General features: G+C 36.6%; 1 non-coding gene across 1 annotated transcript; it reads right to left on the bottom strand.

Moving 5' to 3' along the window:
* Nucleotides 1–3,829: 3,829 nt before the first annotated feature.
* Nucleotides 3,830–3,902, bottom strand: TRNAS-GGA (transfer RNA serine (anticodon GGA)). The gene has a single exon. It is a non-coding gene; the product is annotated as a tRNA-Ser (tRNA).
* Between the last annotated feature and the right edge of the window lie 11,453 nt (nucleotides 3,903–15,355).

The following is a 15,355-nucleotide window of genomic DNA, read 5'->3' as shown; positions in this document are numbered from 1 at the left end:
CCTCCATCCATGGGATTTTCCAGGTAAGAGTACTGGAGTGGGTTGCCATTTCCTTCAGTACAAATTCCACTGTTCCATAAGTACACAGCATTATTTTCATTATTTTCTAGAATTTTATATTTCCTTTTTTAGCTTCATATGTTCTGTGACAATGTCTCTCAAATTTTAGTTTGCATCATAATCACCTAGAGAGTGTGTTACAATACATATCGCTGGGCCCAGCCCCAGAGATTCTCATTCAGTAGATCTGGAGTGAGGCCCAATAATGTGAATTTCTAACATTTCTCAGGTGAGCTAGTGCTGCTGAAACAGGGACTACCTTTTGAGAACCATCATGTAGGATTGGCTAGCAATGTATTCCTTAATTTCTAACTATATATTTTTGTTAGTTTTTGGTCAATTTTTTACTGTTGATTTATTGCAGAGTGAATCTTTATCAGAAAAACTGAGCTCATTTTAGGCACTGTGGGCTCAAGGGAGATAAGAAACAGTAGGGGGACTGGTTCCTCCCCATCTCATCTAGCTCTGCTCTGTGAAAGATACACCCATCTCTCTTTTTCAATAGGCAAAACCGGGTAACATTTATAAAAGGCTTTAGTTAACTGAAGAATCAATGTCCTCTTGTTTGTGATACGGGTTTGGTTTGCATTCATTTAATTTATAAATACAGAGTTGAGGCTCCTATGTGAAGTATTAAGAAATGATTGCAAGTATTCAGATCCTCCTGATATCCACATAACATTTACATGGTAAAATATTCAGAATACACTTCTTTTACCATCAAAAAGATCTACTATGATGTTACTTTTTATTACGTTAATTTTTGGTAAAAATCATGAAACTCAGAATTCATGTCTTAAGCACTGATTTCTTCAGAAAAGATATATTAAAGATATATTACTGTTTTCTTGCTTTTACACAGCAGGCAATGCATGCAGCTTGGCAAACTTGCCATTTTTTAAAATTTATATTGAACCATCTGTTTGGCTGGGCAGTTTGAGGCCCTTTTTCCCGACTCTGACACATCTATCTAAACTTTTTTTTTTTTTTTTTTTAAACCCACTCTTGAATGCATTGCCAATTAGTTTTAACTTCACAAAAATGAATGACAACCTGATGAATGCCATCACTGAACACATCATTACTTGAAAATTTGTCAGTTATAAAGACATTCACAAAGGCAGTAATTATAATTAGCAAAAAAAGGCAAATTGCTTTAACTTGGTGTCTTTAACAAAAATATACCCTTATATGTTAATGATGGCTTTCAGTGATATTTTCAACAACTTTTCTACATATAGTGTAAATCTTGTTCTTTCATTTCTCAACTCTAATTTTTGGCAATGAATGAAAATAGAATGCAGTGTTAGCATTTCAAGAAGAAATAACCTAAGGTTATCTTGATATTATAATTATATCTCTAAAATGCTAGATTCACTATAGCAGTGGCATGACATCATTGTTAACTAGTGCATTTCAGAAAAGGTGAAGAATGTAGAAACACAAATGTTTGATATGAAACAAATAAAACTGATAATAAGCCAAGCTGTATACCAAATAATATATGAATATTAATGCTTTTCTTATTGTAATAAAGAGGAAAGCGAGGAATACTCTTCAGCAGAGGTAGGCAAAGGTATTATAAATTTTAGAACTGTATTGTTTAGAATCTATTTGAAAATAAGTTCTTCAACATTTAAATTGTGCTATAGCATCAAAATAGTAACTTCATAATTATAACTGGATTGAATAAAATATATCTAGCATAACTAATAAAATATCTTTAAAAAGAGTGTGTTCAATTTCAAGAACTGCTGAATTATATGGTATTTCTGTGTGAATATCAGCTAATTTTGACTGGTAGGTAATATGAGGTATTTATTTCTTGCAGGGGAAACTATGTTAAATAAAATTTTGAAATTGCAACGTTTTAATATAACAGATTGTTCAGAACAAGAATAAAGTGCTTTCCAAATCAACCAAGGGAATACAGGGAGAACAAAAATTTTAAGGGGAAATAAATTTATTGTGAAAAAGGAAAGAACAAAGCAGTCAATGTTGTATGAACTTTCAATAAGAAATACAGAAAACTAATGAAAATGAGAAAGAATAATATTGCATAGGAATCTGTAATGTTAGGTCCATGAATCAAGGTAAATTGGAAGTGGTCAAATAGGAGATGGCAAGAGTGAACACTGACATTTTAGGAATCAGTGAACTAAAAGGAAACAGAATGGGCAAATTTAATTCAGATGACCATTATATCTACTACTGTGGGCAAGAATTCCTTAGAAGAAATGGAGTAGCCCTCATAGTAAAGAAGAGTCTGAAATGCATTACTTGGGTGCAATCCCCAAAAGGACAGAAGAATGAACTTGGTTCACTCCCAAGACAGACCATTCAATACCAGAGTAATTCAACTCTTTGTCCCAACCAGAAATGCCAAAGAAGCTTAAGTTGAACAATTCTATGAAGACCTATATGACTTTCTAGAACTAATACAAAAAAAAAAAAAAATAGAATGTCCTTTTCATCATAGGGGATTGGAATGCAAAAGTAGGAAGTCAGGAGATACCTGGAGTAACAGGCAAGTTTGGCCTTGGAGTACAAAATGAAGCAGGGCAAAGGCTAACAGTTTTACCAAGAGAATGCACTAGTCATAGCAAAGAAACTCTTCCAACAACACGAGACAACTGTACACTTGGATATCACCAGATGGTCAATACCGAAATCAGATTGATTGTATTATTGGCAGTCAAAGATAGAGAAGCTCTATACAGTCAGCAAAAATAAGACTGGGAACTGACTGTGGCTCAGATACTGAACTCCTTATTGCAAAATTCAGAATTAAGTTGAAGAAAGTGGGGAAAACTACTAGACCATTCAGGTATGACCTGTATCAAATTTTACTATTCTATGTTGGAAGTAACAAATAGACTCAAGGGATCTGATAGAGTGCCTGAAGAACTATGTATGGAGGTTTGTAACACTGTACAGGAGGTAGTGATCAAAACTACCCCCAAGAACAGAAATGCAAGAAGGCAAAATGGCAATCTGAGGAGGCCTTACAAATAGCTGAGAAAAGAGAAGGGGAAGGCAAAGGAGAAGAGGAAAGATATACCCACCCTGAGTGCAGAGTTTCAAAGAAGAGCAAGGAGAGATGAGAAAGCCTTCCTAAGTCAACAATGCAAAAAACAGAGGAAAACAATAGAATGGGGAAGACTAGAGACTTCTTCAAGAAAATGAGAGATACAAAACAAACATTTCATGCAAAAATGGGCACAATAAAGGATGCAAATGGTATGGGCCTATGAACAACACAAGATATTAAGAGGAGGTGGCAAGAACACAGAGTTCAGTTCAGTCACTCGGTTGTGTCTGACTCTTTGCGACCGCGTGGACTGCAGTATGCCAGGCTTCCCAGAGCAGAACTATACAAATAAGGTCTCAATTACCCAGATAACCACTATGGTGTGATCACTCACCTAGAGCCAGACATCCTACAGTACGAAGTCAAGCGGACCTTAGGAAGCATCACTATAAACAAAACAGGTGGGGACAATGGAATTCCAGTTATTTCAAATCCTAAATGATGATGCTGTCAAAGTGCTACACTCAATATGTCAGCAAATTTGGAAAACTCATTAGTGGCCACAGGACTAGAAAAGGTCCATTTTCATTCCAATCTCAAAGAAAAGTGAAGTGAAGTTGCTCATTCGTTTCTGACTCTTTGCGACCCCATGGACTGTAGCCTACCAGGCTCCTCCCTCCATGGGGTTCTCCAGGCAAGAGTACTGGAGTGAGTTGCCATTGCCTTCTCCAGGGGATCTTCTCTGACCCAGGGATTGAACCTGGGTCTCCTGCATTCCAGGCAGACGCTTTAACCTCTGAGCCATCAGGGAGCCCCAATCTCAAAGAAGGGCAATGCCAAAGAATGCTCAAACTACTGTAAACTGCACTCATTTCACATACTAGCAAAGTGATGCTCAGAATTCTCCAAGCTAGGCTTCAATAGTACGTGAACCAAGAAATTCCAAATGTCCAAGCTGTATTTAAAAAAGGCAGAGGAATCAGAGATCAAATTGCCAACATCTACTGGATCATAGAAAAGGCAAGAGAATTCCAGAAAAATATCTACTTCTGCTTCATTGTCTATGCTAAAGGCATTGACTGTGTGGATCACAACCACCTGTGGAAAATTCTTATTAAAATGGAAATACCAGATCACCTTACCACCTCCTGAGAAACCTGCATGCGCATCAAGAAGCAACAGTTAGAACCAAACGTGGAACAATGGACTGGTTCCAAATTGGGAAAGAACTACGTCAAGGCTGTATATTGTCACCCTGCTTATTTAACTAATATGCAGAGTACATCATGAGAAACACTGGGCTGGAAGGAGCACAAGCTGAAGTTAAGAATGCCAGGAGAAGTATCAGTAACCTCAGATATGCAGATGACACCACCCTCATGGCAGAATGTGAAGAGGAACTAAGCAGCCTCTTGAAGGAAGTGAAAGAGAAGAGTGAAAATGTTGGCCTAAAACTCAACATTCATAAATCTAAGATCATGGCATGCAGTCACATCACTTCATGCAAATAGATGGGGAAACAATGGAAACAGTGATAGACTTTATTTTCTTGGGCTCCAAAATCATTGCAGATGATGACTGCAGCCATGAAAAAAAGGACACTTGCTCATTAGAAGAAAAGCTATGACAAACCTAGACAGCTTATTAAAAAGCAGAGACATTATTTTGTCAACAAAGGTCCCTATAGTCAAAGATATTGTTTTTCCAGTAGTAGGGTATGGATGTTAGGGTTGGACCATAAAGAAGGTTGAACACTAAAGAATTGACGCCTTTGACTTGCGGTGTTGGAGAAGACTCTTGAGCATCCCTTGGACTGCAAGGAGAACAAACCAGTCAATCTTAAGGAAATCAATCCTGAATATTCATTAAATGGACTAATGTTTAAGCTGAAGCTCCAATACTTTGGCCACCTAATATGAAGAACCTACTCCTTAGAAAAGACCCTGATGCTGGGAAAGATTGAAGGCAGGATGAGAAGGAGACAACAGAGGACAAACTGGTTGGATGGCATCACCAACTCAATGCACATGAGTTTGAGCAAGCTCCGGGAGATGGTGAAGTTCAAGTAAGCCTGGCGTGCTGCAGTCTATGGGGTCACAGAGTCAGACACGACTGAGCAATTTATGTATTTTATTCCAAATGTCTGTCTAGCTGTCCAAAAAAGCTTATCTTTGACATTGCTGCTCCACAATGGATTTCTATATGTAGTTTAGTTTATTTCTGGACTTTTCTATCCATATGCCAATACCAAACTAATTAAAGAACCTTTTCAGGATGTTGTCTTGGTTGGTAAAACTACTTCCTTCCTAATATAATTTCCCTTTTAGTCTATATATCCACTGCTCTTTGTTTGCTTCTCTTTATGAACTTTATTGTCAACTCGATCCCCTTCATTTTAAAAATATCATTTTTGTATTTACTGGGATTCCATTAAGTCTAACAATTTTCTTAGTTCAAGTTATCTGACCCCAAGTTTCATTTGCCTTCTTTTACATCATGTTCCAGAAATTTAACTCCCAAATTTTATACAGATTTTAGAAATAACATTGCTTTTCATCAAGCACTCCATGCTGTATAAAATCAAATGAAGATTATATATTAAATGAGAATTGTGGGCAGAATAACAAACATAATTTTATCCTTTAAAGACATTCTTTTAAAAATGCTAATATATTTCAACTTATTTTACTGGGATTCTGCAAAATCAACAAGCCAACAACAGACTAGAACATGTGTTTTTGCAAAAATTATTATATACTTTTTAAGGTCTGGAATTAATTTCCTAAATAGTATTTTTTTTTTTTAACTGAAGTATAGTTGGTTTGATTTAGGTCATACCTGAATGGTCTAGTGGTTTTCCCTACTTTCTTCAATTTAAGTCTGAATTTAGCAATTCCTGATGTTCAAGCTGGTTTTAGAAAAGGCAGAGGAACCAGAGATCAAATTGCCAACATCCTCTGGATCATGCAAAAAGCAAGAGAGTTCCAGAAAAAACATCTATTTCTGCTTTATTGACTATGCCAAAACCTTTGACTGTGTGGATCACAATAAACTGTGGGAAATTCTGAAAGAGATGGAAATACCAGACCACCTGATCTGCCTCTTGAGAAATTTGTATGCAGGTCAGGAAGCAACAGTTAGAACTGGACATGGAACAACAGACTGGTTCCAAATAGGAAAAGGAGTTCGTCAAGGCTGTATATTGTCACCCTGTTTATTTAACTTCTATGCAGAGTACATCATGAGGAATGCTGGATTGGAAGAAACACAAGCTGGAATCAAGATTGCTGGGAGAAATATCAATCACCTCAGATATGCAGATGACACCACCCTTATGGCAGAAAGTGAAGAGGAACTCAAAAGCCTCTTGATGAAAGTGAAAGTGGAGAGTGAAAAAGTTGGCTTAAAGCTCAACATTCAGAAAACGAAGATCATGGCATCCAGTCCCATCACTTCATGGGAAATAGATGGGGAAACAGTGGAAACAGTGTCAGACTTTATTTTTCTGGGCTCCAAAATCACTACAGATGGTGACTGCAGCCATGAAATTAAAAAACGCTTACTCCTTGGAAGGAAAATTATGACCAACCTAGATAGCATATTCAAAAGCAGAGATATTACTTTACCAACAAAGGTTCGTCTAGTCAAGGCTATGGTTTTTCCTGTGGTCACGTATGGATGTGAGAGTTGGACTGTGAAGAAGGCTGAGTGCTGAAGAATTGATGCTTTTGAACTGTGGTGTTGGAGAAGACTCTTGAGAGTCCCTTGGACTGCAAGGAGATCCGACCAGTCCATTCTGAAGGAGATCAGCCCTGGGATTTCTTTGGAAGGAATGATGCTAAAGCTGAAACTCCAGTACTTTGGCCGCCTCATGTGAAGAGTTGATTCATTGGAAAAGACTCTGATGCTGGGAGGGATTGGGGGCAGGAGGAGAAGGGGACGACAGAGGATGAGATGGCTGGATGGCATCACTGACTCGATGGACGTGAGTCTGAGTGAACTCCGGGAGTTGGTGATGGACAGGGAGGCCTGGCGTGCTGCGATTCATGGGGTCACAGAGTCGGACACAACTGTGCGACTGATCTGATCTGATGGTTGGTTTCCATTATTGTGCTGGTCTGCTGTTGTACAGCAGAGTGACTCATCTACACACATGTATGCATTATATTTTCAAATATTCTTTTGCATTATGTTTTATCGAAGATCAGATATAGTTCCCTATAGTTTACAGGGGGACCTTGTTGTTTATCCATTCCAAATTAATAGTTTGATTTACCAACCCCAAACTCCAAGGTTCCTAAATAGTATTTAATATGTAAACAAGTATTAAAATATACTGCTATTTTCCATGTTAAAATATGCCTTCATATCCTCATTTCCAAATGCTAACTTTTAGCTATAGATATGTTGACTAAAATAATATGGTCAGAATATTACATATTTCCTATCCTTAGGAACTGTTTATATTTGAAAATATTTATTCATTTGACAGTGACTATTCTAACTCAGGCAACAAATGTGAATTGACACTGCAGATTTTATTCTAACTTACTTGGCAAACATAACTGCTTAAATATTAATGAACAAATCATTTTATTTAAGGAAATAACACTATCCATGACAGTTCAGGAGTCATTTAAAACATAACAGCAACTGTATGTAACACAACCAAAGTGTTTGACAAAGCGAGATGACACATGATGAATTAATCTTTCAGCCTTAACTTACAATAATATGTGCATATTTGAACATATAGTGTCTTATTCATTTGAAATGAAGTCTTCTGCTGCTGCTGCTGCTAAGTTGCTTCAGTCGTGTCTGACTCTGTGCAACCCCATAGATGGCAGACCATCAGGCTCCCTCGTCCCTGGGATTTTCCAGGCAAGAACACTGGACTGGGTCTCCATTTCCTTCTCCAATGCAGGAAAGTGAAAAATGAGAGTGAAGTCACTTAGTCGTGTCTGACTCTTTGCGACCCCATGGACTGCAGCCTACCAGGCTCCTCCGTCCATGGGATTTTCCAGGCAAGAGTACTGAAATTAAGTCTAAGATATTCCAATTATTATTTTGAGGCTTACAGTTATTCAATTTTATTTGTGAACCCATAAAATTTGAGTTGAGAACTCACTTTCTACATGAAAAATATAACTGAAAATAGTTAATTTCCTCATATTCTACAGTGAGTCACTTGAAGACGGTCATTTATCATCTTATTTGAATTATGGTTGATGTCCATTCTGAAGGAGATCAGCCCTGGGATTTCTTTGGAAGGAATGATACTAAAGCTGAAACTCCAGTACTTTGGCCGCCTCATGCGAAGAGTTGACTCATTGGAAAAGACTCTGATGCTGGGAGGGATTGGGGGCAGAGGAGAAGGGGAACGACAGAGGATGAGATGGCTGGATGGCATCACTGACTCGATGGACGTGAGTCTCAGTGAACTCCGGGAGTTGGTGATAGACAGGGAGGCCTGACATGCTGCGATTCATGGGGTTGCAAAGAGTCAGACATGACTGAGCGACTGATCTGATCTGATGGCATATGAGTGAGCTATCACTGTGATATGCCACATTCTTTGAACTATGATTTTGCTGATCCACTAGCTGAAGTATTTTTCATTCACAGTTCTGCCTACCTTCCAACACTAACCCCTCAGTTCAAATGTCACTTCTCCTGAAAGGTCTTTAGGAGCTGTATAGCTACCCAATGTAACACTACTCAAACTCCATCCAACACGCTCTAAATCAGTTACATATATTATTACTTCAATAATTATATAGCTATACAGTTACGTAAGAATCTTTAATACATTTATATTATTTTTCTATCTCCACAATAACCCCCTGCCCCAATCAGAAAGAAAGTTCCATGATAGTTAAAAGAGTATTTTTTCCTTGTTTTATTCACCAGAATATTCCTGGTACTCATAACAATGCCTAGAACATGGCTGATATTCAATACATTATTTTTGAATCAATGAATTGTTCTAAGCAGTCCATTAATTCTGATCTCAGGAAGAGCAACTTGCCAAAATAGACATGTTTTGTTAACATGATCCATGCTAAAATCTTCACCTGAGAACAAACATTTTTCTTTTTTAAAAAATTTTAAATTCAAGGACTTAAATATACAATAATTGGCTCAATTATTTATGCATAGTGAGGTTATATTTATTTGTGAAAATAAACATATGAAAATTTTCACTAATTAAATTAAAATATTTTAATTTAAAATTAAATTATTTAATTAAATAATTTATTAAAATATACACAATATAAAATTTGAATGAGTTTATTGTTTTTAATAATGTGATAAACTAGAATTTTGGTATGCTGTTCTCTAGCAGGGAGGATAAGTAAGGCAAGGTTATGAAAGTCAATTCAATTTATGAATTACCCAAGAAGCTATATAGTTAGTTCAGTTCAGTCGCTCAGTCATGTCTGACTCTTTGTGATCCCATGAATCGCAGCATGCCAGGCCACCCTGTCCATCTCCAACTCCTGGAGTTCACTCAAACTCAAGTCCATCAAATCAGTGATGCCATCCAGCCATCTCATCCTCTGTCATCCCCTTCTCCTCCTGCCCCCAATCCCTCCCAGCATCAGAGTCTTTTCCAATGAGTCAACTCTTAGCATGAGGTGGCCAAAGTACTGGAGTTTCAGCTTTAGCATCATTCTTTCCAAAGAACACCCAGGACTGATCTCCTTTAGAATGGACTGGTTGGATCTCCTTGCAGTCCAAGGGATTTTCAAGAGTCTTCTCCAACACCACAGTTCAAAAGCATCAATTCTTCGGTGCTCAGCTTTCTTCACAGTCCAACTCTCAAATCCATAAATGACCACTGGAAAAACCATGGCCTTGACTAGACAGACCTTTGTTGGCAAAGTAATGTCTCTGCTTTCCAATATGCTATCTAGGTTGGTCATAACTTTCCTTCCAAGGAGGAAGCGTCTTTTAATTTCATGGCTGCAATCACCATCTGCAGTAATTTTGGAGCCCCCCAAAATAAAGCCTGACACTGTTTCCACTGTTTCCCCATCTATTTCCCACGAAGTGATGGGACCTGATGCCATGATCTTAGTTTTCTGAATGTTGAGCTTTAAGCCAACTTTTTCACTCTCCTCTTTCACTTTCATCAAGAGGCTTTTGAGTTCCTCTTCACTTTCTGCCATAAGGGTGGTGTCATCTGCATATCTGAGGTTATTGATGTTTTTCCCAGAAATCTTGATTCTGAATACCAATAATTATTCCCTGCCTCTATTATATGTAACATATTCTAAAGGAATTTATTTGTGTATGTATAAGTGTGTATAAATATACATAAAGTATATATATATGTGTGTGTGTGTATATATGATGTATGTACGTGAAAATTTATATATATACATATATATCCACACACACATTTTCCTGTTAAGGATTCTTTAACTATTCATACAGAGCAGTTGTTCTCAACCATTGTGGTTTTGATCTCCAGAAGACACTTGGCTGGAGACATTTTTGGTTTTCACATCTGAGCACTGCTTCTGACTTTTTGTGAATAGATTGTGCTTCTAACATTTAGTGGCAGGGATGCCACTAAATCTTTTCCAATGAACAGGATGACCTCCTATAAAAAGAATAATCTGACCCATATAGTCAATAGAATTTTTACAGACTGGAAGTTTGGTCCCTTCAGAATTCACATTTCATATTTATACTATAAATTATATTCCCAAAATTTGATTAACTAGAAGGAATTAATAAATTTCTAGAAACCTACAACAAAACTGTACCATGAAAAAACAATGTCTGAACCGAATAATTATTAGTTTAGTAAGTAATCAAATTGAGTCTGTGAGGAAATTAAATCAATAATCAAAGTCTCCAACAAAGTTCAAGACAGATGGTTTCACTGTTGAATTCTACCAAATATTTAAATAAAAACTAATATCAATCCTTGTGTAACTTCCAGAATACAGGAGGGGAGAGAACTCCTTCAAATATGCTTCACAGACCATGATTAATCTGATACCAAAATGAGATAGAAGGGCATAAGAAAATTACAGGCTAATATCCCTGATGAACAGAGAAAAATAGTAACAACCTGAATTCAACAAAATTAAAAAAAAGGATTATAATTCATGATCAACTGGGATTGACTCTACTGATGCAAGGATAGTTCAACATCCACAATCAGTATGATGTACTATATCAGCAAAATGAAGTATAAAAATCAATATCTCAAAGATGAAGAAAAAGCATTTGATAAGTCATCAGAATTTATTATCAAAAACTCTCAAAGTGAATATAGAGGAAATGTACCTCACCATAATAAAGACTATACATGACCAACACATGGATAACATCATACTCAGTGGTGAAAAGCTGAAAATTTCCCCCCAAAATAAGGAACAAGACAAGAATACACATTCTCATCACTTTTATTCAGCATAGTATTAGTAGTCCTAACCAAGGCAATTAGGCAAGAAAAGGCTCCAAATCAGAAAAGAAAACCCTAAAGACTCAACTAAAAATTGCTCAAACTAGAAACAAATTCAGTAAAGGATACAGATATCAATATATAAAAATATGTTGCTTTTCTGAGCACTAATAGCTATCAGAAGAAGAAATTAAGAAAACAGTTTCATTTATAACTGCATCAAAAGAACACCAAGGTATAAATTTAAGCAAGGAAGTGAAAGACCTATACACTAAAAACTGTAAAACATGGAAGAAAAAACTGGACACAAATAATTGGAACAATATTCCATGTTCACAGAGTGAAGGAATTAATGTTTTTAAAACATCCATACTATTCAAAGCCATCCACAGATTCAATGTGAACTCTGCCAAATGTCCAATAAATTTTTCAAAGATTTTAAAATAAAACAAATAATCCAATAATTTGCATGCTACCACAAAAGACCCAAAATAGCCAAAGCAATCTTAAGAAAGAACAACAAAGCTAGTGGCATCATGCCTCCTTATTTCAAACTATATTACAAACTTATATTCATCACAGAACTGTTTGATGTCAGCATAGAAATAGACACATATGCTAGATGGAACAGAATTGACATCCCATATATAAATCTACACATTTATGGCTGATTAATTTGTGACAACGGAGTCGAGATAAACAAGGGGAAAGCAAGTCTCTTCAGTCGATTGTGTTGGAAATACTGGACAGCCACATACAAAAAATGAAACTGGATCACTATTTTATACCATACCCAAAGATTAACTCAAAATATATAAAGATTTGAACATAAGACCAGAAACCACAAAATTCCTATTAGAAAACATGGGCATTAAGCTTACTGACTTCAATTACTTAATTGATTGCTTTGAATCAATTGATGAATTGATGCTTTTGAACTGTGGTGTTGGACAAAATTCTGGAGAGTCCCTTGGACTGCAAGGAGATCCAACCAGTCAATCCTGAAGGAAATCAGTCCTGAATATTCATTGAAAGGACTGATGCTAAAGCTGAAACTCCAATACTTTGGCCACCTGAAGCGAAGAACTGACTCATTTGAAAAGACCCTGATGCTGGGAAAGATCGAGGGCAGGAGGAGAAGGGGATGACAGGGGATGAGATGGTTGGATGGCATCACCAACTCAATGGACATGAGTTTGAGTAAACACCCAGAGTTGCTAATGGACAGGGAGCCCAGGAGTGCTGCAGACCATGAGGTTGCAAAGAGTTGGACATGACTGAGTGACTGAACTGAACTGAAGCTTATTGACATCAATCTTGGTACTGATTTTTCCAACATTTCTCCAAAACAAAGGCAACAAAAGCAAAAATCAACAAGTGCGACTACATATAAATAAAAAGCTTCTACGCAGCAAAGAAAATCATGAAAATGAAAAGACAACTTTTCAAATAGGAAAAGATACTTATGATTGACATATCTGATAAGGGGTTATTATTCCAAGAATAAAAAATTCATAGAACTCAGTAACAAAAATATACAATTCCTATTTGAAAAATGGACAGAGGATCTGAGTAGACTATCCCAAAGATGATTTGCAAATGGCCAACACGTACATGAAATGATGCTCACTGTCATGATTAGAAATGCAAATCAAAACTACAATGCCATATAACTTTACTCCCTGTTAGAACAGCTATTGTCAAAAAGACAAAAGACACACATTGGTGAAAAAAGGGAAACTTAGCTCATTGTTGGCAGAAATGTGAGTACAGCCACTATAGAAAATAGTATGGAAGTTCCTCAAAATATTAATAGAAATACAACCTTATACAGAAATTCCATTTCTAGATATTTATCCAAAGGATATGAAACACTAACTCAAAAAGATATCTGCACCCACATGTTTACTACAGCACTGCTTGTAACAGGAAAGACATGGAAACAGCATCATCCATCAATGGATGAAAGAAGAAAATGTGATTTGACATTATATATAAGAATTGAATTATGAACAACACTGAGTTAGGAGTGTTGACCTTTCATGTGGTCAAAAATCTGGGTATACCTTTATAGTTGGCCCTCCATACCTCAGTTCTATATCCACAGATTTCACCAGCAGTGGATTGTTTTGTACTGTAGTACATATTTCTTTTTTTTTAATATATATATTTCTTAAAAAAAAAAATCCACATGTAAGGTGATCCTTGTAGTTCCAGCCAGTGCTATTCAAAGGTCACTTATAAACACACACACACACAAAAACACACACATAGAGGGATATTATCCTGAAATAAAAAAGGAAATCCTGCCAGTTGTGACAACTTGGATAGACCATGAGGTAATTACACTAAGTGAAAGAAATCAGGGCTTCCCTTGTGGCTCAGCTGGTAAAGAATCTGCCTGCAATGCAGGAGATCTGGGTTTGATCCATAGGTTGGGAAGATCCCCGGGGAGAAAAACAAATATCATGTGGCCTCACTTTTATATGGAATCTAGGAAAAAAAAAAAAACAGCCCCCAAAGCCAAATCCATAGATAGAGTGAAGAGATCAGTGATTGCCAGATTTTAGGGATAGGTGTGTGTGTGAAATGACTGAAGGTGATCAATAGGTACAAACTTAAAAATAAAGACATCGCCCTTTCCTTTCAGTAAGTGAAAATAAGCATAATTCTGAAACACACTAAGTAAGTAGGTATATTTGAATGACAGGTGGGTTTGATAAAATTTTTTACTAAGTATGAAATCCTTAATATTTGTATAGCTAACCAAGTAAAATCCTAGATAAAAATTCTTATAAACACTGGAATAAACATGTAGTGACTACGAAGTTGAAAGCATCTATATCCATATTTTTATGAGCTTTTTCCTTTCAGATAAAGTCAAGATATATTTTTATTAGAGCTTACAAACATCTTCCTTTCAAAGAAGAAAGCCATATAAATAATTCACCTTGATATCAATTGTTTTTAAAGGACATTTTTACTATTATTGAAAGAAGTCTCAATGTGCAAACATAATAATTCACTTTTAAACTTTGAAAATGTTTAATACTTGATATTAATCTCAAGTTAACCTGAAGTACATATATGTACATGTGTGGATGCTCAAATATAGGGTTGCATGTCTAGGAATTATATTAATACCATAATAAATTTAATATTATAAGATGGGAACTAAACATGAGACATCAACTTACACTTATCCTAACAAATGATTACTCCTAAGCATCGAGGTCAATAGAGGTAATCACATTCTTAGCTAAAGACTTCTTCAGTTCAGTCACTCAGTCATGTCCAACCTTTTTTGAATCCCATGGACTGCAGCACACCAGGCTTCCCTGTCCATCACCAACTCCCAGAGCCTACTTAAACTCATGTCCATTGCATCAGTGATGCCATCCAACCATCTCATCCTCTGTCGTCCCCTTCTCCTCCTGCCTTCAATCCTTCCCAGCATCAGGATCTTTTCCAATGAGTCAGTTCTTCATAACAGGTGGCCAAAGTATTGGAGCTTCAGCTTCAACATCAGTCCTTCCAATGAGTATTTTGGAGTGATTTCTCTTAGGATTGATTGGTTTTATCTCCTTACAATCCAGGCAACATCAAGAGTCTTCTCCAACACCACAGTTCAAGAGCATGGACTCTTTGGTGTTCAGATTTCTTTATGGTCCAACTCTCATATCCATACATGACTACTGGAAAAACCATAGCTTTGACTAGACAGACCTCTGTTGGTAAAGTAATGTCTCTGCTTTTTAACATGATGTCTAGGTTGGTCATAGCTTTTCTTCCAAGAAGCAAGACGTCTTATCAGCTACTATCTCTGAAAATAGGTGACACAT

Source organism: Bos taurus, chromosome 1 (assembly GCF_002263795.3).
Source record: "Bos taurus isolate L1 Dominette 01449 registration number 42190680 breed Hereford chromosome 1, ARS-UCD2.0, whole genome shotgun sequence".
Taxonomy (NCBI): Eukaryota; Metazoa; Chordata; class Mammalia; order Artiodactyla; family Bovidae; genus Bos; species Bos taurus.
This window is presented reverse-complemented; position numbering and strand designations above follow the sequence as displayed.